The sequence below is a fragment of the Myodes glareolus genome, chromosome 9 (genome assembly GCF_982192425.1).
Source record: "Myodes glareolus chromosome 9, mMyoGla1.1, whole genome shotgun sequence".
NCBI classification, from domain to species: domain Eukaryota; kingdom Metazoa; phylum Chordata; class Mammalia; order Rodentia; family Cricetidae; genus Myodes; species Myodes glareolus.
The window spans coordinates 34,037,878-34,065,721 of NC_142034.1; the positions used below are offsets into that span (position 1 = coordinate 34,037,878).

General features: G+C 49.9%; 1 protein-coding gene and 2 long non-coding RNA genes across 9 annotated transcripts in view; 1 reads left to right on the forward strand and 2 right to left on the reverse strand.

The window, feature by feature from the left end:
- Msi2 (musashi RNA binding protein 2) overlaps nucleotides 1-27,844 on the forward strand; it is a 360,249-nt gene that overhangs the window by 151,005 nt on the left and 181,400 nt on the right. The window lies entirely within an intron of this gene.
- On the reverse strand, nucleotides 1,479-5,828 carry LOC125408506 (uncharacterized). Its single transcript, XR_007234479.3, has 3 exons — nucleotides 5,294-5,828; nucleotides 3,833-3,939; nucleotides 1,479-1,624 (listed from the first exon to the last, which is right to left on the reverse strand). It is a non-coding gene; the product is annotated as an uncharacterized LOC125408506 (long non-coding RNA).
- LOC146893244 (uncharacterized) lies at nucleotides 12,935-14,845 on the reverse strand. Its single transcript, XR_015003750.2, has 2 exons — nucleotides 14,641-14,845; nucleotides 12,935-14,041 (listed from the first exon to the last, which is right to left on the reverse strand). It is a non-coding gene; the product is annotated as an uncharacterized LOC146893244 (long non-coding RNA).

Sequence of the window (27,844 nt, forward strand, 5' to 3'; positions counted from 1 at the left end):
CTACCGTCTGGCCTCCCGCCCCACATTCCTGCCTGCAAGAACTTTGCTGTTCCTGACAGCTCTTTCTGATTCATTTCTGGAACCTGATTTTTATCTTCTGAGCACCTCCGGTGTTCACCTCTCCACATTCCTGCCTGCTGACCCCATCCTGACCCCTGTCTTCCAGCGTTGTCCCCAGCCCAGCCATGCTCTCCCCTGCTACAACACAGCTTCCTCAAGCTCCCACAGCCCCAGATGGGCCTCTGTTCCCTAATCCTGACATGACAAATCTGCAGTCCCCTTGACTCAGCACAGGTTGATGGTCCTTTTTTTTTTTTTTTATACGACAGGCACCCATGTTGGTGCCTGCCAAAAGCCTTTCTTTAGGAAAAGGGTTTGAGACCCATGGTCGAACTGAGCAGAAAGGTATGCTGGGCATGTTACATGATCTAAGGTTGCATGGTGAGTTGGTGGTATTCTGTCTGAAATGGAGCCCCACACCCAATTCATGGCCCTTTGGAACTTCAGAATGCAACTTTGGAAATAGGGCCTTTGCAGATATAGTTAGTGAGGTTGTGTCAGGCTGGGGCAAGGCCTGTCGTCGAGACTGGTAACTCAATCAGAGGATGAAAATTGGACTGAGAGGTCCTCCACGGGCAGAAATGCTCTGTGAAAACATTGTGGCATGTGCTCCCAAGCGATGGAGCACCGCGGAGAGCTGACCACCACTAGGAGGTAGGAAAGAGGCATGGTGAAGGTTCTGCTGGAGCCTACCTTTCAAACACGTTGTTTTCTGACACTTAACTTCTAGAAAAGTGAGACAGGCTTCTAGTGTTTGAAGGTACCAGGGACTGTGCTTTCTCAAGGCAGCATGAGGAAACCAGTATAGTTGGGGACAGTTTTGAAAACAGGGCATCAGGTTCTGAGGTCAGAGATCTTCCCACTGTATGGATAGATAGTGTCCCATCTCTCCCTGGTTTCATGGACTTCACCAACATGAGTTTCCCTTGCTCCCACCCGAGCGTCTTTGCAAGGGTCGCAAGCATCCATATGTGCAGTTGATGGTTCAGCAAAGCACCTACCTCTTCTTCATTCAGCCTGCTCTGTTGCTCACTTGTGTCACAGTGCTAAGCCCCTCCCTATCTCCTTCCCCAACAAGTTGTTTTTGTGGTATCTTTTTTAATGCAGATTTTATTTTGTGTGGCACAAAATAAGGTTGAAAATAGAGTTTTTGCAGAGGTAAATAGTCAATATGTGGTGGACAGAATTGGAAGAGACCCTAGTTTTTTTTTAAAAAAAAATATATATATATATATTTGCTCATATCCATGAGATGACTCAGGGTAAAGGTACCTGCTACCAAGCCTGACGATCTAAGTTCAATCCCCTGGACTGGACCTATGTGGTTGAAGGAAAGAACTCACTCCCAAAAGTTGTCCACTGACCTCCACATATGAGTCATGGCGGGTGCTCAGGTGTACACTCACTCATGCAGAAAATAAATACAAATAATTTTTATTAGATTCTTATTTAATGCTTGTATGTGATGGGTGGACAGGAAGTCAGAAGCTTTGCGAAGTTCTGGAACCCAGTCATTTTCAGCAGAGGGAGTGGTAGTGAAAGCCCCATGACAGGATGGAACTTGCTGGAAGAAGAAGCAGAAGCAAGACAGATGTGATGAGAACTGGGGTGGGGGAGGGTCGCAGGTAGGTCAGATAGAGCCTTGGGAGCAATGCTAAGAGCCATAGGAAGCCTCTGGAAGGCTCTCAGCAAACAGAGGACAAAGACTGTTTTTAAAGGTCACCCATTCTGAGTTCTCCAAGGATTGAGTTGGGGAGACTCAGGGCCACTAGAGGCAACCTGGCTTGATGCCCAACCAATCCTTACGTTGTGTATCTCTGATCCACTCTCGTCCTCCCTTGAGCCCCCTTTGCACTTAAAGTCAATATAGCATGTTTGCCACTTAATTGGGAAATCGTTTCTGCTTGTCTGTAGCCTTACCAGCCAAGGATGCTGGGGACAACTCTGTTTCAAAGGAGGCTCCTTGGGGTGTCTGTCGACCCTCCATCAGGGGTCCATTGCTCTTCAGGTGGGACTGAGTGATGGGGTTATGTTCCGTGTGCAGCTGTCGAGGTGGGGGGTGGGGTAGGAGGGCGCTCACCCTTCCTTGAAAATTCTTTGTGTCTGGAAAGTTCTGTATTTGAACGTCCTTGAGGAGACACAGAAGGACAGTTATTAGCTTCCCTCAGCACATGGGAGACTGGACCTCTGAGAGGCTATGGGCCTTGAGTAAGAATGGAGCCCTGGTCTTATGGGGCAGTGAACCCTGCAGTTACTCCCTGTACTGCCGTGCTAGTGGGGTAGCTCTTGGGGTAAATGTGTGCCTGGGGGCATGGGGAACACAGTGATGAAACTGTTACAGGTAGGGAAGATTTGTAATGCATTCTGGAAGCAGGCAGACTTCTGTGCACTGGGGAGGTGAAGAGCTTTGGAAGGGGATAAACATGGCGTCTAGGTGGTCTGGGAGAAGGAACTGGCCCTCGCTGAGGCTTGGTGTGCTGACCCATGAGATGGGAAGGATCATAAAGGCACGCCCTTCCTGGGCCACAGCGGAGGAGTGAATGAGCAGATTCATGAAAGGGATCCAGGCAAGGGCTTGGCACAGGATGTCCACTCAGTAAATATTTGCCGTCATGACGAGCACTGGGAGCAGATGATATAAGAAGGCAGAATGCCTGTTCGTAAATTTCTGGGAAAACTGGTGTACTTGTGTTCTGGGTATTGGGTTCTCTGTGGAGTGTGGAGCAAAACCAAACAAAAAGCCTGATACTCAGCTGGTAAATGATGGGAGAGAACTCCAACGTACATCTTGTTCTGCGAGGAAGGACCTAGGCAGGCATGGGCAATAAAGTCTGGGAGATTTGTTCCAGAAAGAGGATCATGAATAGTGACAGCCTATGCTAACTAGGACTGGAACAGAGAACCTTCCAGAGCATGCCAAGGTGGAAAGTTGAAGTCCAACCTTAGAAGTAAGACTGTGGGTTTCTGTAGACATTCCAGTAAAGCCACACCTCTATGACAAGTGTGAGTCATAAAAGTTGGGCCAGCGGGTGGCTTTCATGGTAGGTGCACCTGCCACTAGCCTCGAATACTGACTCCTACAAGTTGTCCCTCAGCCTCCGTGTGCGTGCTGTGGCACATGTGTGCTCATACACTTGTATATGTGCACACACAGAATAAAGCACTGTAAACTTGAAAACTCCTCATTTGAGTTTTAGACCTGGAAGGGTGAACATCGAGCCCTCCCCAGAAGTTAGACAGGACTATCATGCCACAGAGATATGCCCAGGTTTAGAAGGAAGACTTCCCCTTCCCCTTCTCTGGGGGGTGGGGAGGGAAGGGAGGGAGATCCAGCCACCTGTTTCTCCCCAGCTGTGAGGCATTGGACACCGAACTCTACGATTTCAGAGGCACTGGATGTGCATGTATTGCTGATGAGTCTCCAAAGTGGAATGGGAGACTTGTGTGGCAGGCGAAATGTCCCCTGAGCCTCAGGAGAGTATCGCCTATCTCTGCACAGGGGTGGGGTTTGCCATTTCTTAGGCGTGCCTTTGCCAGTTACACTTTGGGGCAGTAGCCCAACTTTCAGACTTATGTTATTTCCCATCCTAACTTATTTCCTCGTCAGTTTTTAAAAATCCTATTGTGAGTATTTTTGTAAGATACTCCAGCCCCTTTTGGAATAAAGTGAGGCAAAAATAAATAAATGAAGGTGCTTGGCTTTTCTCGCAAGTTCCCCTCCCAGAGGATCCCGGGAGCCAGGCCTCTTTGATGCCAGTAGACTGAAACTTACATTCCAGCTCTGGGAGGGGCTGACAGGAGACTGCTCTTCCTGGGGATCATAGCACTGCGGCAGGGTGGCCTGGGCATTGAGTTGGGAGCATATACATGCATGAAGGCCTGGGGAGAGAAAGAAAAGCTGTTTTTCATGGGTAGGCACGTAGTTGCTTCCCTTTTTCACAGAAGCCCTTCCTCAAAGCTCCGTTCTTGGCCCTTTCTTCCACATGGGACAAGGATGCATTTTCCTGGCCTGAGGTATGAGGAAAGAAAAGAGGAGGGCTTTGTGTTCCACATTATATGTGGATCAAACAATTCCCAATGGGTCCCAACCAAAAAGAAGTTACATCCTGTTTCTAGAAGCCCACAGTAAAGCATTTCCGCCTTGTTCGGTAAACAAATGCTTGTTTGTTTTTATAGTGCTGGGATTGAACCTAGGCCTTTGTGTACGCTAGGCCAGTGATCTACCACTGAACTGCAACCCTTTTCCAGTCTGTTTTTTGAGATAGGGTCTCCCAAGTTGCCAAGGCTGTCTTTGAACCGGCTCTGTGGTCCCTGCCTCGGTCTCTTGGGTAGCTGGACTTAGGAATCTGTATCACTAGGCCTGGCTCAATAAGTGTTCATTCGGTGTTCTGTCCTGTGGAAGGGAAGGTCTGGCCTTCCCAAGGCCTAATCAGTAGGGAAACCGACAGACCAACGTCACACAGATATGAATCCACTTGTAATTACAGACTGCTCTCGGTGCCATGGAAGGAAAACAGTGTGTGCTCTATGTGCAGGGCCTCCCTGAGGGGGTATGCTTGCCCCCTCTCTGCGCTCTCTACTTTCCATACCCTAGTCATGGGTTAGAAGCAGTCCCCTGTCCCCTGGCTCGGGCAACCTCACAGTGTCAGGACAAGGAAAGGAAGATGGTGAGGGCAGCACATTTTCAGTTCCCCACTGGGCCACCTGTCCCAAACGGCAGGGGTCCCACAGGCAGCCCTCTTGGGATTCAGTAACGGGTGCCATTTCTCAGAAGGAGCCGGCCACAAAGATAAGACCACAATGACAAGGGGGCCATAAATTGTTACCTGTGCCCTTGGGGTACCCCCTCTTCCTCTATTCCTCCCCCCACCCCCTTCTCAAGCTGTGGGGTTGGATTTAGCAACAGGCTTTTGGTTCCTGGGATGGAGAGAAAGCTGCCTTTCTGATGGCCGGGCATAATCGCTGAGATGCAGAGTGCTGATAGCAGGAATCAATTTAATTTCTGTTGCTCGGTGACAAGGAGGGGGAGGGGCAGGAAGGTCAGGGCTATTTTGAAAGCACTGTTCAGTTAAGGAAACAAAATATTCCCTCTAAGGAATTTTCAAAAATACAATCTTTCCTGGGTAGAAAAGGTGGATGTGGGTTGGAGTGCGGGCTTTGCTTAGAAGATCAGGGGATAGTATGGAAAGATCCCATGTTGCCAGGAACCCAGAGCCCCAAGTACAAAGCTCACCGGTCAAGATGGAATTCCATTGTGTCCCTCTGTCCTTGAGTCCTCAGAGTCTCGGGGAAGATGAGGAAGGTACCTGAGCTCTGTCAGGTGCCTGAGGCGTGTGGAGGTGCAGTTGGTGCTGGGGTGTCTGGACTGCTGGCAGCTGTGGTTTGTGGGATCTTTCAGGGGGCCAAGTGGGGATTGATGGACGTGCGTGAAGATCAGGCTTCCCTGGGACTGACATTTCTTAGTCACGCCGTGGCATTGCGTGACAGTAGGGGCACTGTGGGGGCACCGCAGAAGCACCTTTTAGCCTGACAGTAGAAACTGAATTGGGGTGGGGGCAGGGGGGTCAAAGGATGTGAACTGGAGCTGGACCAATCCTAGTCTTATCTGTAAGTAACATCCCTTATCAAGCACAAGATGGATGTTGAAGATTTTCTATCAGTCGCAAGAGAGTTTTGGCATGAAGGGTCGTTTCCTAAGTTAGCAAGTCCACCTGTGATAGCCCCAAGTCAGTGTGTAAGAACCAGAGAAAGGGAGTTGAGACGAAGAATTGGAGTCTCATAACTGAGTGCATAACGGGTCCCCAGCATGTAAATGCTGCTTACAAGTTACTGGGGGAGGAAGGAAGTGTGTGTGTGTGCCTATCTCTAGCAGTCTGGAAGTGCTTTGTAATATTGTGCCTGTGAGATCTGAGTTGTGGGTGTGGGGTTTCCTCGCTGGGGCTTTGTGGACAGGGTGAGTGATCCCATCTTTACCATTGGACCGCTTCAGAGTCGGGGTTGCTTCAACCTCAAGTCGCCACTGACCATTTTTGACTTGGAAGTCAGGATGGTTATTTCGAAGTGTGGCTAACAGGATGGGGAGGCAGGACACATTCAGACAGAAGCCGGAGAGGTGGTCATAGGCATCCATGTGCAAACAAAGGCTGAAGGAACAGAGTCAGCCCTCTAGGCCCAGCTGCTGGTGCTTGTTTGGGATAGGAAGCCATGAGCCTAGCCCCACCCCCTTATTTAATAAATGTTTTGAGACGGGGTCTCATGTAGCCTCTCGTCTAGTCTACAACTTACTGTGTATTTGAGAATGACCGTTAATGGACCTTCCTGTCTCTACCTCCCAAATGCTTTACATTTATTTACCTCCCCAATGGATTTCAGGTGTCAGTCTCAGACTTCATTTCTTCTTAAACCATGTGCTGTTTACCATTTTGTGACTAAAGACTTCTTTGGCCCCTGTATCTCTGAATGCCACCTCAGTCAGGCATTCCTCATCAGATACACCCACCCTGGGCTTGGGCTATGTGCACATGCACACAGGTGTGCACTTAGTCTGGCTGAATCTGGCTAGGTTTTTTGTCTAGCATGTAGCTCAAAGAAGTTAGAAGTAGGTGAGGGGCCCGCACCACTGCCAAAGAGCAGAGGCCTTTGCTTTGGAGCTAGTCTTCTGAAAAGTGAACGGGTCTGTTTATTATTTGGCATAATTCTCCAGGTCTTAAATGAGTGGCCATCTGTGCACATACTGGAAACTGAGGCAGAGCTGATGCGTGCTCACTGCTGTGCCCTGTGGCTGGCTCCTAGCCACCTGTATGTAGTCCTGAGTGAGGAGGGTGGATTTCTGGATTTGCCCTGGGTTTCTTGTTCTCCAGGAGAGCCTAGCTACACTGCTGTGCCTGCTGGGATAGTGGGTGGAATACCACAGGGACAGCGTAGGGACCACACTTGAACCATTTCTTCTTACCCCAAGGAAACAGAAGCCCAAAGAGACAGAAAACCAGAACTGGTCTCTGGTCTTTTTTCCTGAGGATAAGGGCTCTGGCATCTCTTTCCTGTCAACACTGCCCCCTGCTGCTGCCCTGGAACAGCGGGCACCTGGCCACACTGGAGATAATGTTTTCAGGCAGAGCAGCCTTTTGTAGGAGGCAGTGACGCTGGTAACCCACGACTGTGAGGACAGAGCCTTTATGTTTTGTTTCCATTGACGGGGATAGGTTTTCAGAACCACCCACTCCCTTGCCTGGGCTGGTGACTCACAGGGACAAGATGGCTGAGCAAAGAGAAGGAGGGAGCATACTTCCCCCGAGGCCCATTTTAGTGCTAATTTTGACCCTAAGGATCCAAAGTCGCAATGGTCCGAGTCTGAATGTCCCTAACTTGCCTCTCCTGGACCCAGTCGGATATGCGGGATCCAGAGCCCAGTGCTGCTGTGCAGCCCCTCACTGCCTTGCAGCCTGAGCTGAGCCTGCTGGTTTGGCCTACAGGGATGAAGCAGGGGATTTTTTACAGCAGCGTGAAAGTGTCAGTGTAGAGAGACTTCTGCAGGGACTAGAGCAGCATTTCAGTCTCAGCTGTAGGGCTTTACAGCTTTATGCACCTCTGACTTCTTGGAACCGAGGAGGAGACCAGGGGAGAACAAGCCCTTCTTTGATAGGCTTTCTTTTTCCCTTTTCTCTCAGCCTTCCTACCTCCCTGCCATTGTTGTGGTTAATCGGGGCCTTAGGAGTATCTAGCCCATGGCCTGTCACACAATGGATTATGCAGGCAGCCGGAATAGTCACTATGTTTATCAATATCTTTTAGGCAAATAAAATCCACGCAGAGTTTTCTTTGATGATAATTTAACTGTGATCACTTCATGAGGAGGAAGATGCTAGTGTGGAGGGATCCAGGACCTGCACCCCCTCTTCCTCCAACACATTCATTCCCTTGTCGAAGCCTTTGAGCAGGAAAGTTGGGCACCCCATCATATTGTGGTCTGGTACATCAATATAGCCAATTCTGATAAAGCCTTGAAGGGTGTTGACCTTCTTGGTTTTCCTTAAGGAGGAATCGGCATGAAATTTAAAAGCTTGAAGGGAAGTTGCTTTCCTTAAGAAACAGGGAGCTTGTCGGCTTCCAGAGGTTCTCGCAGCCTGACTCGGCAGCCATCTCCCTCCCCTGCCCCCCAGAAGGGATGGATGGATGTTTTGTTCGGGGTATTTCTTTTCCTGGGAAACATCTACAGCCCCGCACTCTATTGTTCAAGGTGAGTGGGCGAAGATTGAGAAGGGCTGTTGAAAAGACCCTGGAGAGGCCCCCGGGGTGGGGTGGAAATGAGGAAGCCGCTGGCCTGTGGCCACACAGCCCTTCCTTGCTTCCTGACAGGTGTATAGAGTGGCATCTCCTGCTGGCATTCGTAGAGCCCTAGGTATCTTTGGCAGACCCGGCTGGAAATCCGATGCTATGAGACAGGAAGGCCCGAGAATGCTTATAAGAAACTGCCCTCATCCAACCCAAGGGTTGGGGAAAGACGCTCTGGGGTGGCTTGTACTCTTCGGAGCCGACCTCAAAGGGGTTAGGAGTTACTTCCCACCTCGCTAAGTCTTAGCCAGCCTTGGAGGAAATGGGAAACACGGAGGTTCAGGACATAGCAACTAGCTCCCGTCTGACTTGGGGTACTTTGGAGACCACTTCTCATTAGATAGCTCATCAAAGTTCATCTCCAAGGTCTGAGGGGGAGTGGGTCAGAAGGGGCTTTTGTCTTCTGGTCACTTGTTTCTGGCCTCAGCTGTAGGTGAGGAGCGGGGCCCTTACAGAGCCCCTTGAGAGTTTCAGAGTCCTTGCTTCTCCTGGCTCCATTCTCTCTCCACCCACTCCCTGGTTCGGCAGAGGCTTGCAGAGCTCCATAGGGGCCTTGTGTTCTGGGGCAGCAGCTGCTGGTGCTGACTAATGAGACTTCCTGGCGGCTGCAGTGGCACACGTGGCTGCAGCCGGAACTGCTGCTTCTCATCTGCCACCCTGTGCTCCAGCCACTCAGGAGGGTTGGGGCTGCTGCTGCTGCTGCTGCTGGGTCCTGGTCAGAGGCTTCTCTGAAGGAAAGCCTAGGATGCTTCAACTTCAGGCTCCTAAACACCTCTGTGCTGCAGCAGGTGTCCAGCGCGTGGGAAGGGACCTAACGTCAATGGCGAAGTAGGGCCATCGGAACTAGCCTGGCTCTCTGTCTGCCTCACGTGCTACAGCTTGCGGCTTACTGGGGCTGCAGGCTTGACACAATCACTCCTGTAGCTATGTGTCTTGGCAAAATGTGCCCCCTCTGTGAACTCCACTTTTTCTCAGAGGCAATGGTACAAGTATCATTCCTAACACACAGGCTTGTGGAGGGGGCCTGATGAGAGCCCAGAGTGACATGGCTGGCCCAGGGGCAAAAGCCAGTTTGCTTCTTCCCTGGTGAAGAACTGGGTTGATGCCTTTCTCTCCGTCAAATCGATAGATGTTTGTTTGTAGCGGGTCTTTTGATGGCTACGGCAGGAGTTGTGGAAGTTGTCCGCTGAGTCTGGGTGGGAGGTGGGGGCACAGGACAGATGGGACAAAACAAAGACAGATGGAAGAACCTGGGGGTGTGCTGATTTTGCTCCCTCTCCCCCTCTGCAATCCCCTTCCCCCCATGTTTTCAAGTCTGAGACAAGACCTCTGGAACCCTTTATGAATGAGCATTGTTGAATCCTCAGTAACCCCAGAGAATTCCTGACACAAGGGCAGGCCCCCTTCACCCGACAGTCCCAGCTAATGTTCCTATGACATCCCGACGGAACCATCCGCAGCTTGAGGAGGCAGACTTTGTCACCTGCTCCGGCTTTGAGGAGGTGCCCAGAAGCCCTCGATCCAGAGCTGTGGGATGGCCAGACCTTCTGAGAGGCTGCTCCCTTGGTTCTTGTAGGGCAGCTTTGTCCCGAGAAGAGCAGGAAACAAGGTTCTGGGTACCTTCCGAAGGTTTGGCTGCTTTCTGGAGGCCACATCTGGGTCGCCTGATAGCGAGTATGCTGTGGCAGGAGTGAGGGCCTTGCAAGGCACCCAGGAGGAAAGGAAAGCTCAGCAGGGGCTGCCTCTCCACGACTGTAATTAAACCCCTCAGTTCTCGCTCATTTCCAGGCTTCAGCTTTTCAGGGGTTCAGATGACAAGACCCCATCAGTACTGGAAACAGGAGGACCCGTCTCAGTTCACTTCATCCGCAGGGCATGAAGCCCCTCCCTTCACCCTAGTGCTGAATCTTCAAGACAAAGGGAGCTGGGGGTTCTTGGTTCAGCAGCCTGTGTCTGGGCCTGTTCATGGCGATCCATCCCATGGTGGCTGTTTTCTCCAGGATGCAGTGTCCCGGAGAGGTTTATCAGCTAAACCTGCCTGGCTCCAGAGAGGCCGCCGCAGACTTCCTGATAAACACCCCCGGTCACAAATGCCTTTGTGTAAATTTTTGGAGAAGATCCCCAAAAGCCTGCTTCAGGCCACCAGACCACGTGTGCGTCTGGAGATGAGCAGGGTGAGGAAGATGTTTGCTCCTGAAATGAGACATTTTGTTGAATACCTCGGAGCCTTTCATGTAACATTGAAGTCAGGTACTGAGCTGCCAGATGCCAGGGGTTTTGAAGTTGAAAGTTGACTCTGCCCCCTGTAGTGACAAAGCTCTGTCAGCCTGTATTCCACTTCCCCGGGATCTGGGTCTGTTGACAGCTGTGCTTTCTCAGCACCTTTGGGTCTGTTTTTGTTTTGTTGTTGCTGTTTGCATGTGTTTGGGTAGTTAGGGGAGGGATGGGTTACTGACAGGGCAAGGGGGCATTTAACCATTTATTCTTTTTAGTAGGTTTAATTGTATGAAGATTATAATGCATACAAGTGCCTGTAATTAGGGGAGTTGGTTCTGCAAGACAGTGTTTTCGTGAAGAAAATTACAGTGTTCATAAGCCGTTTAAGGAGGAGGCAGCATATATTAACATGCAACTAGTTTTTGTTAATTCGAGCCAACTGTTTACCAGTGCTCCCCGGAGGTATGTCCCTGAACCGCGCGGTGCTCCACTTTGCAATGCTCTCCGTTTGTCCCCTTGTGCTTTCCTGTAGCTATAGACCAGCCGCTTGTAAGACCTCGAGCTTTGCTGCAGGGCTGGAGCGACCAAAATCCCTTCTACAACAAAAGGAGTTCTTTCATTCTTTACTGACAAAGACACCTCGGAGTCCCTGCTGTGTGAGGTTGGGGCCTGGACCATCGGCTCTTTGCTCTGGTGAAGGTGATGCTCTAGTAGTGGAGTCTCAGCCTGAATATAAGAAACCAAACATGGGGCAGATGCTCCTTCAGACGCTGAGCAGCTTCTGGAAGAAAGGGAACATTGTCAGGTTGGGGGGTGCTGGGTGAGAGAATAGTGATTTAGACACAGTGGGCAGAGCTGTCTCTCTCTAAGCATAGGGCTGGCCAAAGTCAGGGGGTTTCAGGCAGGCCATGTGGTTTGTGTGGTCACCACGGTAAGAATAAGCTTTGTGAGTTCAAGGAACAGAAAAGGGGACAATAGACCAAAGGGCACCAGGGAGCCAGAGGCTTACCCAGTGGAGAGGGCGGAATTTGGATCTATTCTTGGGACATTTGGAAACCAGAAAGCAAGGGCCTACTGCAAGGTAAGAGTGGGCTGCTCTGTCCCTGCCCTTTGAGGACTGTGCTCGTCAGTGTCAAGCAGGAACATTGGACTTGTCCCTGGAGGTGAGCTTTGTGGGTCCCTACAGTCTTGAGTTTTCATGGAGACTCCGCGGGCACCAGTTGAAGAAAAAAGTTGACCATATGTTTTGCCAAGGGAATATTCTAAAGGTGTCCATGGACCGTAGAGTTGGTTCTGTAGGAACAGTGTGACTTTCTGACCCCACTGAGGACAGAAAGAGGCACGGGAGATTGGACAAACAGGTGGGAATGGGAAGGCTTTCTGGGACCTCCATGGGCTGGAGGTTCAGTGTGTGGGAGGTACATTCTGTATCTGGCGTGACAAGAAGTCAGTGTTTGGGAAGAAAGGTTGGGGCAGGCCTTAAGGCTTGCGATTTTGTCATGTGGGTACAGTCACATTGGCCGACGCTAGTTTGCTTTAGATGTTTTTAACTAAACAGACGGCCTCTTCATGATACTTCCGAACATCCTCTGACCATTCAAACCAACAAGTTCAGACTCCCTGTTCAGAGAGGGTGACCACAGATATGGTGGACTAGTAGATTGTTTGGCCTGTGTGTGTCAGTATCCTGGCTCCTGCTGTCACACAAGGAAGGCCCAGCTGCCCAGTGTGAAAGGACTTTGGGAGTCTCAGGTTTTATGTCTGCACTTTCAGCACCTCCAGTGTCTAGAAGACCAGGTGGCCAGTCCCCAGTGGTTATCGGAGCTAGGAACTCTGTTCCATGCTGCCATTGTTCTAGGAATGGAAGCTGTCTCCACCCTCCAGCCCTGGACAGTTTGTCTGGTAGGCGGCCTCATGTGTCAAGATGCTTTTCGTCTGAAATATCTCTGACATGTTTCTCCTGTTCCATTTGGGGCAAGCTGTGAATGCCAAGGTCTCTCAGTTTCGATTTCAGGCAAGGGAGTGTCGAGGATAAAGTTACAAGTTACTTAATCGGAGGCAGGCTTGCGTGAGTCTGCTCCCTTGGCGGTCCTTGCTAGGGCTCTCCGGTGGGCACACTCCTCTGGCCCTGCTGAAAGATGGTAAGCCAGGATGGAATAAAGATGTCCCTAATTGTGGTGTGGGAAAGCAATCCCATAAGCATTAATTTACTCAAGCCCTGAGAGTGTGAGAAAGAGCCCGCCTGACATGTTTTTCTTTTCCATTAACACTCCTGTGATAAACAGCTTAGATGCCCTGAGAAAAATTAATGTAACTATTGTAACCATTGTGCGCATGTAGGTAATTTATTAAGGACAATTAAAAAGCTTTAAAAAACCATCCATGAGGTAAAATGAACAGGAAGCTGCTCTGTGGTGCCTTTTGGCAGGGAGCCCGCCCAGAGGTGTGTGAGCCCTTCTCTTCCCATTAGAGCGACGGGACACAGAAAGCAGGGTGCTGCCCAAGCTGCTAATGGCCACCCTTCTAAGCTAGCTCCTTCTCTCAGGTAGATAGCGAACCTCTGCAGAGTCATTGGCACCCTCCTCCTGGGGCCTCTCCTCCAGCCTCCTGGGACCTCCAGGGTCACACCTGGCTGTTGAAATGAATTTGCATTAGCACCGAAAGCCTCAGAAGCAGGTGAGAGAGGACGGTACAAGGATTATGGTGACACTATTGGGGTATCATTTGCTGCCTAGTAGCCTGGGCCCTGGCTCTGGTGCTGTACTATGTTTCTGAGCCTCCGATCCCCAGCAGTGAAGGTGGCAGTGTGATGTGAATGGAGGAAGGGGCCCAGGGATTGCATATGACCAGGTGCACTGTATAGGGCACCAGGCACCCATGACTGGGTGCTCACTGTTCACTCTTCTCCATTATCCTTACACTGATTGCTCAAGGCCAAACTAAGATCGAAACCCTTCCCCTCCGAGCACTCCCCACAGATCTTGTATTGTAGGGGTGCTGGGAGTGCAAGAACACTCACACTGCCCAGGACATGGGGATCTTTAGAGATGGAGCAAGTCTTGCTCCTGGCTTCACCCAACCCCAGCCCTCCTCCACTCCTGTCCTGTAGTCTAAGCCCGTGTGTGGAGCTGCTTCTCTTGTCGCCCCTGAGACAATACCAGCCAGAAACAACCTAAGGAAGGAAAGAGTCCTCGCAGTGTAAGGTTTCAATGTACCGTGGCCGGAGGAGCAGAGGGAACCTGTCACATCATGGTGAGACAGGAAGCAGAGAGAAGAGAGTGACCACCATTCCGCTGGCCTCCTCCTTTCCGCCTTCCATCTGGATCTTCAGGTGCTAGGCTGGTCCTTGTCCTTCAGTTAATCCTCTGTGGGAATACACTCAGGAACCGCAGCCAGCAATGTGCCTCGTCCATTTCCTAGGTGATTCTGAACCCTGCAGAGTTGACAATGAAGATTAGCTATCCCAGCTGCTGAGGCCCCAACATGAGACTTTCTGCACATGGGCTGGTGTTGCTAAGATTTTTGAAGGTGGGTGGGTGGGGTATTGTTTGGTGACCTGAGAAATCTTTGACCTTCTGACCAGAAGTTTCTTTTTAAAATAAACTTTTTAAATTAAAACACAATTGCATCCCTCCCCCGCTTTCCTCTCTCCAACCCTTCTTTTGTCCCTGCCCTCTTGTGCACCTCCGCATGCACTCCCTCAATTTATTATTATTATTATTATTATTATTATTATTATTATTATTATTATTATTATTATTCACTCACAAATATAGAAATAGCAACTTGCTTGGTCTGTTTTTGTTGTTTGTGTGCATATGATGATTTCAGGGCTGACCACCTCATACCTTTTCGTGGGCTCATCACTGGGAGAGGCTAATTCTCCCTCTCTTTGCAGTCATTAGTTGACTAAAATTCTTCATTTAGGTGCTGTGCCACTGTGAGATTCCACCCCCAGGGTTAGTGTATCTATTGATAGGGTCATTGTTCAGGTCTTGTTTGGATAGCCATTTCTAGGAGACACAAACTCACAGTAAATTTCCTGATTTCCTGGCTCTTACAGTCTTTCTTTCCTCTCTTGTTGGGTCCGGGTTTGTGCAGTGACGGGGGACAGACCACCAAAGTCTGTTAAACCAGAAGCAAGCTTTCTTTCAGAAAAAGAGAAAAAAATATCACCACGGGGCACACAAAGCTTCTCAGCTATAGCTGTGACCACAGCCAGAGATCCGGCTTCTGATTGTGGCCTCCTCTTATAGTAAAGTCAAGCACCAGGTGTGGGTCAAAGAGCTTTTACAGCCTTGAGGTCAGGCTTAAAGTCACATTACATTTTAAGTTTTACAGCTTTGGGTTATAAGACGTTAGAATGTTAGCTTAGGATGTTTGCAAAAGCCTATGGCTGACACAGGCGCTTTTCACTGTCCCTGAAAGAATGCATAGGGGACAGTTAAAAATTAAGGGAACACAAGCAGAGGGTCCCATAGAGGCAACAGTTAGAAGCTAACCTTTGTCCGCAGTACCTGCCTTGCTGGGAAGCTGGGAGGCAGGAGACAAATGTTAAAAGTTTACCTCTGTCCACATGGCTGCCAGGATGACTGCTCTAAAGGCAGAAAATGTTTGTTAAAGATTAACGATTAACAGTGACTGCCAGCTTTCTTTCCTTTTCTCAAAATGCGTTTGTGCCTACAATTTTATGTTTCTATATTCCTGGACTGGATCCTTTATTTGCATATTCTATTCCTGGAGTCTTCACCCTCTCTTGTTTTTTTGTTTTTTGAGTCAGGGTTTCTCTGTGTAGGGCTGTCCTGGAACTCGCTCTGAAGACTAGGCTGGCCTCGAACTCACAAGAGATCACTCTGCCTCTGCCTCCTGAGGGCTGGAATTAAAGGTGTGTGCCACCACCACCACTGCCTAGTTTCTTCCCCCTTTTCTGATGTTCCTGAGTCTTAGGTTCAGGAGCTGTGCAGGAGTTGTATCCTTTGGGGCTCCCCATGATCTGTCGGTCTATGCATCATTATAGTTTTCTGTAATGTTCTTTTAATTGCTGTAGAGAGAAAGTTCTTCGATGAGGCTGATAACTGCATGTGTCTGTGGGTATAAGAGGTATAAGGTTAAGGGTTAGAATGTAGTTAGGAATTGTGCTGGTGACCAGAATTTTCTTAAACATAGATACATTAATACAGTGCGGGGTTTTGTTTTTTTCTTTATTTGAGTGGGGGTGCTGTTGACAGTATTTTGACTGGCTTATCTTCATTTTATTCTGTTTTTCTCCAGCCTTGATCATGGACACATATGTTATGTGTCCATTATAGACATATGCATCTATTTGCAAGAAGTAATTTTTAGTTCATGTACTGACTAGAAAGGAAAATGAAGTGTGTTAGCTCAGACACGTCAGACGCGACAGATTTTCCCCCCTTCACACGCTGCAAATGAGCAGAGAAAAATGACTTGCTTTTGCTATTAAAAGCTAGAGCGCCTGTAAAAAAATAGTAAATTATAGAGACATTATCAAAGTTTATAGGCACTAGAATTTGACCTTCAGCAAATTCAACATTGAAGGGAACCGGGTTTTCTTTTTCTCTCTTCAAAATGAAACTGGAGAGGGAGGGAAAAGATTTATTACCTTGTGTGGCTAAGTGGCGACTAGAAATGGCATTTCCCAGTTTAAAAGAGAGAGAGAGAAAGGAAGTGTTACAAAAATGTATACTTTACTCAGTATCCCCTGAAAGCTTAGAACGTGGAGCTGGAGCAATAGCTCAGTGGTTAAGAGCGCACACCTCTAATCCCAGCATTTGGGAAGCAGAGGCAGGTGGATCTCTGTGAGTTCGAGGTCAGTCTGGTCTACAAAGCAAGTTGCATGACAGCCAGGGCTACACAGAGAAACCCTGTCTGGAAAAACAAACAAACAAAGAACATTTGCTGCTCTTGCAGAGGACCTGAGTTCAGTTCCCAGCACCCACACGAGCGCTCACAGCTATCTGTAACACCAGTTTCGGGGGATTCCCATGCCACCTTTAGACCTTTATAGACACCAGGCACATACATGGTTCATATGTATACATTCAGACAGAAGATAAAAATAAGCTTTTGTTTGTTTTGGAGACAGGGTCTTTCTATGTCTGTGTTTGTGTGTCCAAAACTAAACTGTTAAAAGTTAAAACTTCACAGATAGGCTGTCTCTGTGCATAGTGTGGCCCCCTCCCACCCCTGGCTCTTCCTTCATGATTGTGCATACAGAGCCCTGCTGGGTCTGTGTCCTTTTCTGTTCTTGTGGGAGACACAATGGGGTGCCAGTTTAGTTTTGCAGGCTTCCACAAAACTCTGCCATGCTATCCTCTGCCCTTTCCTGGCGTGAGAGGAAACGGGGGGTGGTGATGTGTCTGCAGTTGTCCTATTCCCTCTAGAGATCCAGGTAGCTTCCTTCCTTGTCGATAAGGCACATTGAGTCTGTGGCGAGGAATGGCTGCCCGAGGCAGGTCCATGTTCGGAAGAACTGGAGCGTGAGGGACCAAATTCCCATGTCCTTTTTGCCTGTAGTGACTTTGATCCCTGTGTCCACATGCAGACTGTGGACAAGGCAGCCTTCTCCGCTGACTTGACTTTCAGTCGGGGGCAGGGGCACAGTTAAGGTAGGACAGCCTCCATCTCCCTGGCAGACGTCTTGTCTGTCAGTGCACAAATGAGATCCTTGGTGAAATCAGTCAATAGATGTGAGGGATGGGGCTTGAGGAAGCCATCTTGGAAGAGCCAGTTGTTATTTCTGCAGCAGTGGGCTGCCCTGTCTTTTTTGGGATCTTTTTCTTCCATCTGCCCATCTGTCCTGTGACATTTCTGCCAGATCAGGAGCCAGCCTGGAAGCTGGCATCTCTGCACAGCAAGTTTGCCTGCTTTTGGCCCAAGAGCAAAGGTATCACCATTACTCTTTACCTGTTCCTGCATATATAGGAGTCTAGATCTGGAGCTTTCTGAAGTTGGGGTTGCAAGTAAGCAGATATTGGGAAAGAACACAGGACTTAGTCATTGGAGAGCAGTGGGCTGTGAGAACAGGCCTGTGTTCATTCTAACAGACTTGGTGAGCTGTGGCCTTTAAAACTCTACCAGAACGCTGCCCAGCAGGGGCTGTCTGCCCTTCGAAAGGGACAGGTATGTCTCTTGCCTTTATCTGTATCTTTGTTACTCTTCTATTGCTCTGTGTCCACAGTTCCAGGTTGGAGTCCATGACCCATCATGGTGGAGAGCACGGCAGCAGGCATGTGGATATGGAGCTGAGAATTTACCTCTTGATCCACAAGTGTGTGCGCTGGGGGGTGGCTAACCGGAAATGAAGCCTCAAAGCTGGCCTCCAGTGACACGCCTCCAACAAGGCCACACCTGCTAATTCTTCCCAAACAGTTCCACTAACTGGGGACCAAGTATTTGGATATATGAGCCTATGGAGTCCTTCTCATTTAAACTTGAGTCAGTGAGCCCTCTGATCCCAGAAAGGAGGCATAGGGAACATCAGCATTTCTGGGAATTGGGCTGAGAAGAAGCCCTACATTCTGCAAACTTTGCTTGTCATTTTCATGAGCCACAACTTTCTTTTCTTTCCTCAAAAAACATTGTCTCTTGCTCTAGTCTCTCAGTCCCAGGACAGGCTTCTCTGGCTATGTGCTTACTCTTTAGGCTTCAGTTAACAGACACTGGTCTTCATCCCCAGAACCCTGTTAGTGGGTCCAGCACCTTCCTATGTACCCAGAGAGCTGTTCCTGAGTGGGCTCTGAGACATGTTGGCCCAAGGCTTCAGGCCTTCTTCAGCATGGCTCTCAGTTCTCCTCGTCTTTATCAGTGTGGTGGGACCATCCTTGCTTCAGCCTACAGAGACCGCAGCAGCCTGTCTATCCTCACAGGGGAGAAGCCATCTGACCAGGGCCACTTTGCCCACAGCCGGCAAACACTAGATTGCTCTCTCTCCTGGTCGTGTGCACCAATCTTGGACTGTGGGTCCCAGATGCCAGGACAGGCCAGGTGACTGTGGTGATCTGCCAACACATCTTCTTGCTGGCTTTTTGTGGAAATAAGGATTACTCTCTCAGTGTCCTTTTCTGAATTTAGGATATAAGGGTTAAGGGGGAGGGGCAACAACTTGTTCCTGGAAAGGCTGCTCTCTAAGGAGGTTTGGATGGTTTCACAGTTAGTGTAGGTAGCTGGCAAGCATTCATTACCTATGATGGGTCAGTAATTGCAAACACAGTGTGCTTCATCACATGGGTTTCTGCTCAGCACCCACCAAATGGTGGGCAACATCACCGTCCTTCTTCTTCCTTGGAGGACTAGGAGAGGGTGGAGCCTTGCCCTCAGCAATGTGAGAGCTGAGACGCAGGCAGGAGAGCTCTGGGCTTCCTCCTGATGGAGCTGGAACAAAGCTGCAGGAGCAGCCTTGGCTGAGGAGCCATGGTCAAGGGGCTTCTCACTCAGACCTGTCATTTCTCTGTAAGGCCGCTGTCATGGTTTTCAAGGTGTCTTGTGACATGACTTGAAACTTGCTATTTAGGTGATGATCGTAACATAAGGACTTGGGATTGCATCCCTATGATTTACTGTGGAGAGCAGGCAGCAGTGTCATAGGGCAAAGTGAGCTTAATGCTAGCCCCAGAATAGCAGCCCGAGCAGCCTGGAGTACCTGCCTATGCATCCTCACCACAGACCTTAAGGCAGGAACTCTTTCTGTTAGCTTCATTTTACCGTGAGTAAATGGAGGTCCATAGAGGTTAAGTGACTTGGTCAAGGTCCCATGGCTAAAGGTTGGTAGAGTAAGGATCCCAATGTTGTCTGACCCCAGGGTTCTTGCTTTTTCTCAGCCTCATCAGGAACTGCCACAAGCTGGCTAAATTCTAATATTAAGCAGGAAGGGTTTCATGACCCTGTGTCCTGTTAGCTAACTCGTGGCCAGGCAGACACCCAGACTGAAATCTCATTTATTGGGCGAACCCTAGTGAAATGAGAGCTCCCCACCTATGCACTGAGTGGAGAGACTGTTCCCTACGTGTTCTGATTGGATCGTGAGCATTTTTCTTAGTTGTGTTAACTGAGTTGGGGGAGCTCCTGAGGCACCGTGGTGAAACCAGCATATCTTTGGTAGCCCCCCAACAAACAACCCCAGACCATGGGATGTCAGATGCCCTCTTCCTGTGTTTTCATGATGGTGTCAGTGTGTAGAGACCATGTACTTCCCCTTCTGTTCTCAAAGGCTACCACGAATATATCCAGCCTACCTCAACCCCATACTGCTGCCAATGCCATGATGCATCTGACTGTTTGGTTTGGGTCTGAGTGTGCTTTTGGAATTTGGCGTGAAGTAGTAAGTATATAGTACGGAAGGCCATGGACTCTTCACTAACCCAGGGCCTGAAAGGTGCTGATCCAGCCCCGCCATCCCCACCCCCAGAAGTAAGTACTGCTGTGACCACATGTGGGGTTACAATCCACTTCCATTGTGACAGTGAGCCTGCTCACTAATTGTGTATGCCTGGCTCTCCACACCTAACTCATTCCCTCACACTGATCCTTGGAGATGCTCTCCTGACTGCTTCTTCCCCTGCCCTTTCTGTGGGGTCCATACTACGATGCCCTTTGCTTTGAAAACACAGCCAACTGCCCACTGCAGCTGGCATAGGAAGCACTTACTCTCTGTGCCAGTTTGCGCAGAAGATGATCCTGTGGTATCCCCCTGAATAATGCAGAGGATCCTCTGGCCCCTAGCTCTCCTGTAGGGAGCTGTGTTTGTTGTTGCAAACCCTTGGCATGTATCCCAAGACTTGAAACGAGGGCTTGAAGCCATCTTCCTGCATTAGCATCTCCTTTGCTTTTGTAAAAACCAACTTCCTGTACTTCCACTTGTGTTTTTAAGCCCTAGAAAGTGTGCAGGGGGGCGCGGACCCCAGCACTTGTCCACTGCTGGCCTGGTTCTGAGGGACCCTTATACATTAAAGATGACAGCTGTTGCAGAGAGCATTTTTAAACAGGGCCCGGCTCCCCCTCTGTGCCCCCTGAGTTTTTAAGTTTCTGTGTATAGCCAGTCCAAAGCAAACAGACATGTTCTCGAGAGTGGAGGTGAGGTGGGCCTGAGGCAGCGGGGCGGGAAAGCACAGAGGCCACAGTGGGGGAGAGCCCACAGCGACAGTTTTGAACTGCTGGTCCCCCGTGTGTGCTCGGAGGAGTAGGGCTGCACGGAGAGCCCAGCTGAGCCTGTCTCTTGCCGTAGTCTGCTAGATAGCCACAAGTGAAACTTGGGGTTTGCCCTCCCGTATGCCTGCATGCTCACATTCTCACACTTGTGTTCTCTCTCTCCTTCCCTCTCCTTCTCCCTCCCCCCAACACAAGTGCACTCATCTGTGCACATAGTCGCATGCACATACACACACACACACACACACCCAGCTGAGGCCCATTTCTGGGTGTTATGCACAAGCTCTAGACAAAATTCTAGAAATTTTTCAGAGAGGTGTGACTGATTGAAACATTCCCAAGAAGACTTCCATTGTGCCCCTTTCGCTGCATGGACACTGAGGAGTCCCTGAGCAGCAGAGTCACAACCTGGAGCTCTGTTCCCTGTTCACAGTCACACCTGGCCATCAGCACATCCAAGCTCAGTATCCACACGGGCGCATCAGTGTTGTGCAGTCCTGTCATTGGCAAGGGAGCTCCTGGGAGAGAGAGGACAGACCCGCAGGGACAAGTCCACAGCCGTCTCATTGCTGTGATGCCTCCCAGCCTCTCTCACAGGGAGAGAGCCACCCTGGTCCCCTGGTTTTGGAGAGTTGGTCTTGATCGAGTACTCGCCAAAGGCCATGCTTGGGAGCACAGTCAGAGCTAAATGCCAGGCCTGCTGTATTGGGTCAGCAAATCTTCATGGAAAGATGTTGATGCAGCTCCCAGAGCCGCATCATCTTCGAGTTTATTTTAGGCAGATGATTGCCGTCTAGGTCATTTGCAGCCATTTAACTCTCCTTGGCAGCAGGACTTAACTTGAGTCGGCCAAGGCTCTCGGAGTTGGGAACGGGGTATCATCTTTTCCCATGTAGACTCCATGTAGCAGGCCTCACAGCTTCGCTGGCATTTATTCTACTGTCCGGGTGGAGAGGAGAAAAGTGTGGCAGGGCCCTGTTCCAAAGGCCTAGCGTCGTCATTCATGCCTCACTGACCCTTCCTACCAAGCTCACTCTCTGGGCAGAATTAGACACTATATAGAGAAGTAGACGTTTTCCCCAAAGGCCACAGTTCCCTACACGTTGAGAGGTGTCAGACACACAAGCGATGCCAGATAATGTAGCAACTCCAGGACTTCTCAGTCTGCTGACCAGCGTTGTGGTGTGAATACCGATACCTGAGCATGTCTCACTGCTGAACTTGCATTGAGGAGGGGGGTGTGGGACTAATGTCTCTTGAAGTGTTCTATGAGAAGCTTCTAAAAGTCTTTTACTGCTCTGAGACATCAGCTTCCTTGGCGGTACACAGTAGGAGCTATTCAAGTGTTCTTAATGTCTTTACCGCTTCTCAAGTAAAATTTCTCCTAGAGACCCTGGGTCCTCAAAACACTGTTTCCCTCTTGAAGAACCAATTACTCAGTAACATTAGGGAGTAAGGTGAGTTCTGATTTGATAGTTTGGAGTCAGATGGCTTTATAGAAATCTATACCAGACATTTTATTGCATGTATTCAAGTATATTTCTATATGAAAGATCAACTTGAATGTATTATACTTACATGTATGTGTGCACACATCTATGTATGCACACATGCAATGTATATACTGTGTAATATGCAGTCTGTCGATGGCTAGGAGAGTTTCAGTGTGTTTATTTAGTGATTTGTCAAAAGTAAAGAACACAGAGTCAGTGTACAATTTTTGGTCGGCTTTTAGAAACTGTTTGATATCGTCTACGTAGTAAGATGGGAAGTAAAGTCAGAAATTTCTGGATTCCTCATGTCTAGGAACATCTATGGTCTTGGATCGAGAATCTCTAGATTGAATGGAGACCCCTCCCTAGCTGTAGTTTTCTCCTTGTTCCTGCCTCTGAGCCATCTGACAAAAGCCCAGTGGCTCTGCCCATAACCCTAATCAGTGACCCTGTGAACTCCAGAAAAATAACTGGCCTGCCTATTAATTGTTTTGAGCCAGGTTTTGTATGTAGGGTGCACTCTGTGTTGGCCACAGGAGGATAATTTGAGAATTCTCTAGACTGTTCTGGTGCCTGGCTACTGGGCACCTGGCAAGTGCATTGAGCTGTTTGCTTTGGGTAACTATGGCAGCCCCTTGCACGGTCACTGGAGGATTTGAGCCCAGTCTCAGTGCTGGTTGCTTGGCTACACCACCCAGAAGAATGCCTGCCTGGTGGTAAGAGCCAGAGAGAAGTTTCCCAGAGGCAGGCCTGTGCTGTTCAGTGTTTTTCTTTCTACATAATGCGTAGGGAGAGAGCTTCTTGAATAAAACTTGAGTTTGGGGTAGTCGTTTGGTACAAAAGTTAAACTACCATGTTCGGGGACTTTTCTCACAAGCTTCTTGGTGAGATTTAACAGATGGCCTTTGTGCTAAACTCAGGGCCCTGTCAGAATGCTCTGCAGTTATTTTGAGAAGGGATGGGAGAATGAGGTAAGAAGGTGAGGGATGCCGTGCAGGGCTGTGGACCAAGGTCAAAGCGTTTTAACAAAGGGCAGCGAGAAGCCGGGAGGCGGGAAGAGCGGTGTGAATCATCAGGCGCCTTTGTTCCTCTGATGTCAGAATGACACAGGCTTCGCTGCCCTTGGCTCCCAGCTTCAGATTCCACGGAGCTAACTCAAGCAATCTTTGGGGCTAGAACGGAACCCTAATGCTTGACCAGACAGGTGTTTCTTTGTACCTAACTGCCATCCTCTCTGCACCTGTAGCCCAGCATCACAGGACACAGCCCTCACACTGGGTGGGGGGGAGGGGTCCTCGTGGTAAAGGAGAGTCATGGAGAAACATGATTAAAGATACCCAAGGTGAAGGTGGGGCATCTTGCCAAGTACAGGGGGGCTTATCTAAAAGTGGAAAGGGGCCTTGAAGGCAGAGCAGGAGCTGTGAAGAGACAGGTCAGACCCCTGGCAGGATGGCGTGCTCACGGTTCCCAGGGAAGAGCAGCACAGACTGTCTTCAGGGCAACATAGAAGTTGAATTTAGAGAACTTCAGACTAGAATGCCCAGAGCTGAAGCAAAGCTTGGGGCTGGGGGTGAGGAGGGCAGGGGTTGGGACCACATCTCAGCTGTACAGAGGAAGTGTGACTCCAAAGGTAGCAAACAGAATCTGGCTGAGAGGGCTGTGTGCTGTCAGGAGGTGGGGCTCTGGGCTAAGTGCCCCCTGTGTACTAGGAGCATGCTTGGGTGGCTGGTGAGAAGTGAGGCAGCATGATGTATCAACACTACATCCTTCACTGTGCACCTTCATATACTGAGTGCTTCCGGGGAAAGCGGTTGGACTGTCCCTTAGACCCAAAGCAAAGGCCCAGTTACCCCTGGTTTCAGTGTGCCATTCCTGAAAAGGGATGGGTGGTACTCACTACCTGAATGTGTGAGCATATGCCCACAGGATAGACAACTGCTTCCTACATTTGACCTTGCTCAGGGTGACTGGGCAGGCACCACCTAGTCTTCTCTCGCTTTTATACGTGAGCAGCTTTCTGCTCCCTGGGGTGGGGGTGGGGGCACCTGGACACCCCAAGGCAGATGTTGGGTAGTAATTAGTCAGCCCAAGCTTTCCAGGTCCAATGACTTGTTGTCTTAAATTTTATTAAATACAGAAAACAGAGTGCTGATTTATTAAAAATTAATCCTCTGGGGCAGGGTAGCTTCAGCAGAGGGACGTGGCGAGGGGGAAGAAAGGTGGTGGGAAAATGCTGTGCAAGGGGCATTGATTGCTTTTTCCGTGCCAGGCTGCCTGCTATAGGAACCCAGCCCCAGCCTGTGCCTTCCACCCAGCCAGGGAGATGGCAGCCCTGGGCAGCCTCTTTTTCCTTCCTCTCTCCCTCCCTTCCTCTCTCTCCAGTCTGAGTTTGTGACGGCTGCAGTAGAAAGTTCCACAGATTCTTGACTTCAGCTGCAGAGAAACATCATGTCACAGCCCTGGAGATTGTGAGGTGAAGTAGCTCTGAAGACTGAGGGGCCCAGGGTGCCTCTGTCCCAGGCCTCCCTCCTGACTGTGGCGACTGTTCTTGGGTTTGTAGACATGTCACTCATGTCTTTCCAGTTTCTTCTCATGGCCTTTTCCCTGTGTCCCCAGTCCACCTTTTCTGTTAGGTCCCCCGATCCATTACATCGAGGTCCTTCCCTCCTCCACACTGAGCCTCATTTTAACACAACTAATTACACCTGCAGCAACTCTATTTCCAAATAGTGTCACATACTGAGGGACTTAGGGTTAGCATCACAGGAAACCTGACCTATCCCAGCTTCCTCCTTCTCCTCCTTGTCTAGCCTTCCTAACCTCTCTGACCTCACCCTCACACTCTGCACCCTGTGTGGTCATCCCGCCTGCCCTACCCCCTTTTGTGGTTCACCTCACTATTTAGGTCACAGCCATGCAGCAGACGCGGGCCAATGCCCTTCTGTGAGCCAGATCCCCTCCCTGCTTTCTGCAGTGGTGGGCACATGTAGTCCGAATTCTCTGCTGAGATACTGAAGAAGTCCACTGTCCAGAGTTTACTTCCAAGCAGGGCTGTGAGGGTGGGGCTGGGAGAAAAGGAATCTGTGTGAGTCTGCATACTTGAGAGAGAATTTCCTTTTATTGATCACAAAAGCTTCCCGCACAGACCAAGGACACCCCTGCATGAGCCTTCTCGTTTAGCGCATTTCCTCCTCAGAGGCAAGCCATACAGGCGCAGTACAGAGCTAGCCAAGTTGGAATCCAGCAAGAGGGGAATGTTGGCCCCTGTAGCATCATGGGCCATTAAGTCTCTAATGTGGCAGAGGCCCCTGGGTTTGTCTTCTCTGTTAATTGCCAGGATGCTACGTTTTTCTCTGCTGCCTTGAATGGCTGTCATGCCTTCAAACACACATTCTTCCGTCATTGCTCCTTGAATGGGCACCGGTGGCGGACGACCTGAGGTCGTACTCTCCAGATCTCAGAATTCACTACGGTCCTCAAGAGTCGAGCACCTCTCTCCCTGTTTATAGTTTGGAGCCCCGCAAACAGCCCTGTGGACTTGATTGTTCTCCACCTGCTGCTAGCCCCCCCCCCCGGCTCATTTTCTGTCTGGAAACAGTGAGACTGGAGCTTCTAGCATTGCGAATGGGGTGATGGGCTGGCAGACAGGTTTGGGGGAGCCTTTGACGAGGACAAACAGTTTTGAGATGACTTTTGCTCGTGGGGACTTTCCAGTGTGAGTAAAGTTAGAGGCCCCCGGGGTTTTGAGAAAGCCATCTCTACTACACCTCTCAGTTTCTATTTCTGAGGTCACCCTCCTCCTGATCAAGTTGTCCCTTTGCCTAATGGTCATTTACCACTCCGGGACTCTGGCCCCGCTGTCTCAGCTGCCTTGTTTTCCTCCTTGGCTGATTGCTGTAGTCAGAATCTAGGGTACTCTTCCACCTGACCTTCTCGCCCTCTCAGCCCAGTCCTGTCTCACCAGCGTTCCCCTCCCCGTGTTTTCCGTCTCATAGTGTGGTCCCCTTGCCTCAGAGCCATTGGCTGCCCCCAAGCCCAGGTAGCATTACTGAAATGTCCTGTATAGGTAGATTCCCTACTCCCAAGCTTGTCACACTCAGCCAGATACAACCTTCAGCCTGAGCTCTGTCTAGTCATCCTCCTTGTGTCCCAGAGTGGATGTCCCCCTCCTGTGTTATTTCTTTGTCATTTTCCGATTTCCTAGTCTCGATGACCCACGTAGAGTCCCTTATACTCCTAGTGTCATCTGTTGAGGCTTGCCAAACATCTCTGCTCGGTCTCCCTGCCTAACCAACACACAGATAGACTCGGATAGTCAACATACATTCCAGACGTGGGATGGTTCTGCTTCCTTGGCTGATACACTGAAGGATGAAGTGGGTGAGGGGGTTGAGTATGGGAGAAAGAAGTGGTGTGGATGTGCAGCGCAGGGGCAGAGCTCCCAGAGAAAGGGAAGCAGGTGAGAGGAGCGAGCCCCCTTTGGAGGTGTTGAACCCTTAAACCAGAGGGTCAGAGACTAAACATAGTTAAACCCCTTTCTCTGAGGACAGATTTGAGGGAGACAGGTGATTTATGGTGGCTCCAGGTAACTTCCCTGGTTAGTGCCTCTTGTTCCAGGCTTCCTCCTGGACCTCACTGTTTCTGTTTCTCTCTTTGGAGACAGGGCCAGTGGGTAGCTTGCAAGGGCCTCCTGCTTCAGCTTGGCAAGAAGAAGATGGATCTTGCCAGAAAGTCCTTAGGTTCTGAGTGGAAAACAGTCCCCATCTAGCTGGGACTGTGGCTCACTGGCTGTGGTGGAACTCTTTAATGCCCTAGCAGGCCATAGGGTTCATCCTCAGCAAAGAGGGGACCGGGGGAATGGGGCAGAGGGAGGGCTGGAAGAATAGGAGAACGCAGCTCCATTGTCGGTCAGGACGGAACCTGTGATTCTGTACACCTAACACGAGGCCCCATATGTGACAGTGTCTTGTAACTTCCTGTTACGTAGTGCTTCCTGCTAGCAGGGTTCTTTTTATCCCTACCCTGGGATCCCTATCCCTGTCCCCACCCCGTCTTAGACTACCTGAGTGCGTCCCTTTGTGATGGAGCCTCCAAGAATGGTTTTAAACGTAATGATATTGCCTACTCTGTTACTGTCATATTTCCACTTAGCACAATGAAGTGACTGTTTCTGAAAACCTAAACAAAGGGACAGAGGAAACGTTTTGTTCGGACACAAGCCAGCCTATCACAAACACCCGTTTCAGAGGCAGTGATCCAGGGCTGGGGTGTAGCTCATCTGAAGACCGTTTTCCCTGGTGAGGGTCGGAGTTAAAGCCCCAAGTGCCTCCAAACCAAACTGCAAACCAACAAACACTAAACACAAAGAGATTCTCCAGCCCCCTTCCTTTAGTGGGGAGGTGGACCATTGTCCTGGCTTCCTCGGAAACTGCTTTGGTTTCTATACCATGATGAAACTCGTTGTTCTTGTTGAATTTAGGGTCCCTCCGGGCACAGTGGAAGACAGGCAGGAGGGTATGGAGACAGGAGCCCAGTGTGAGACAGCTACCTTTCCTTGCTCTATCCCATGGCTCCAT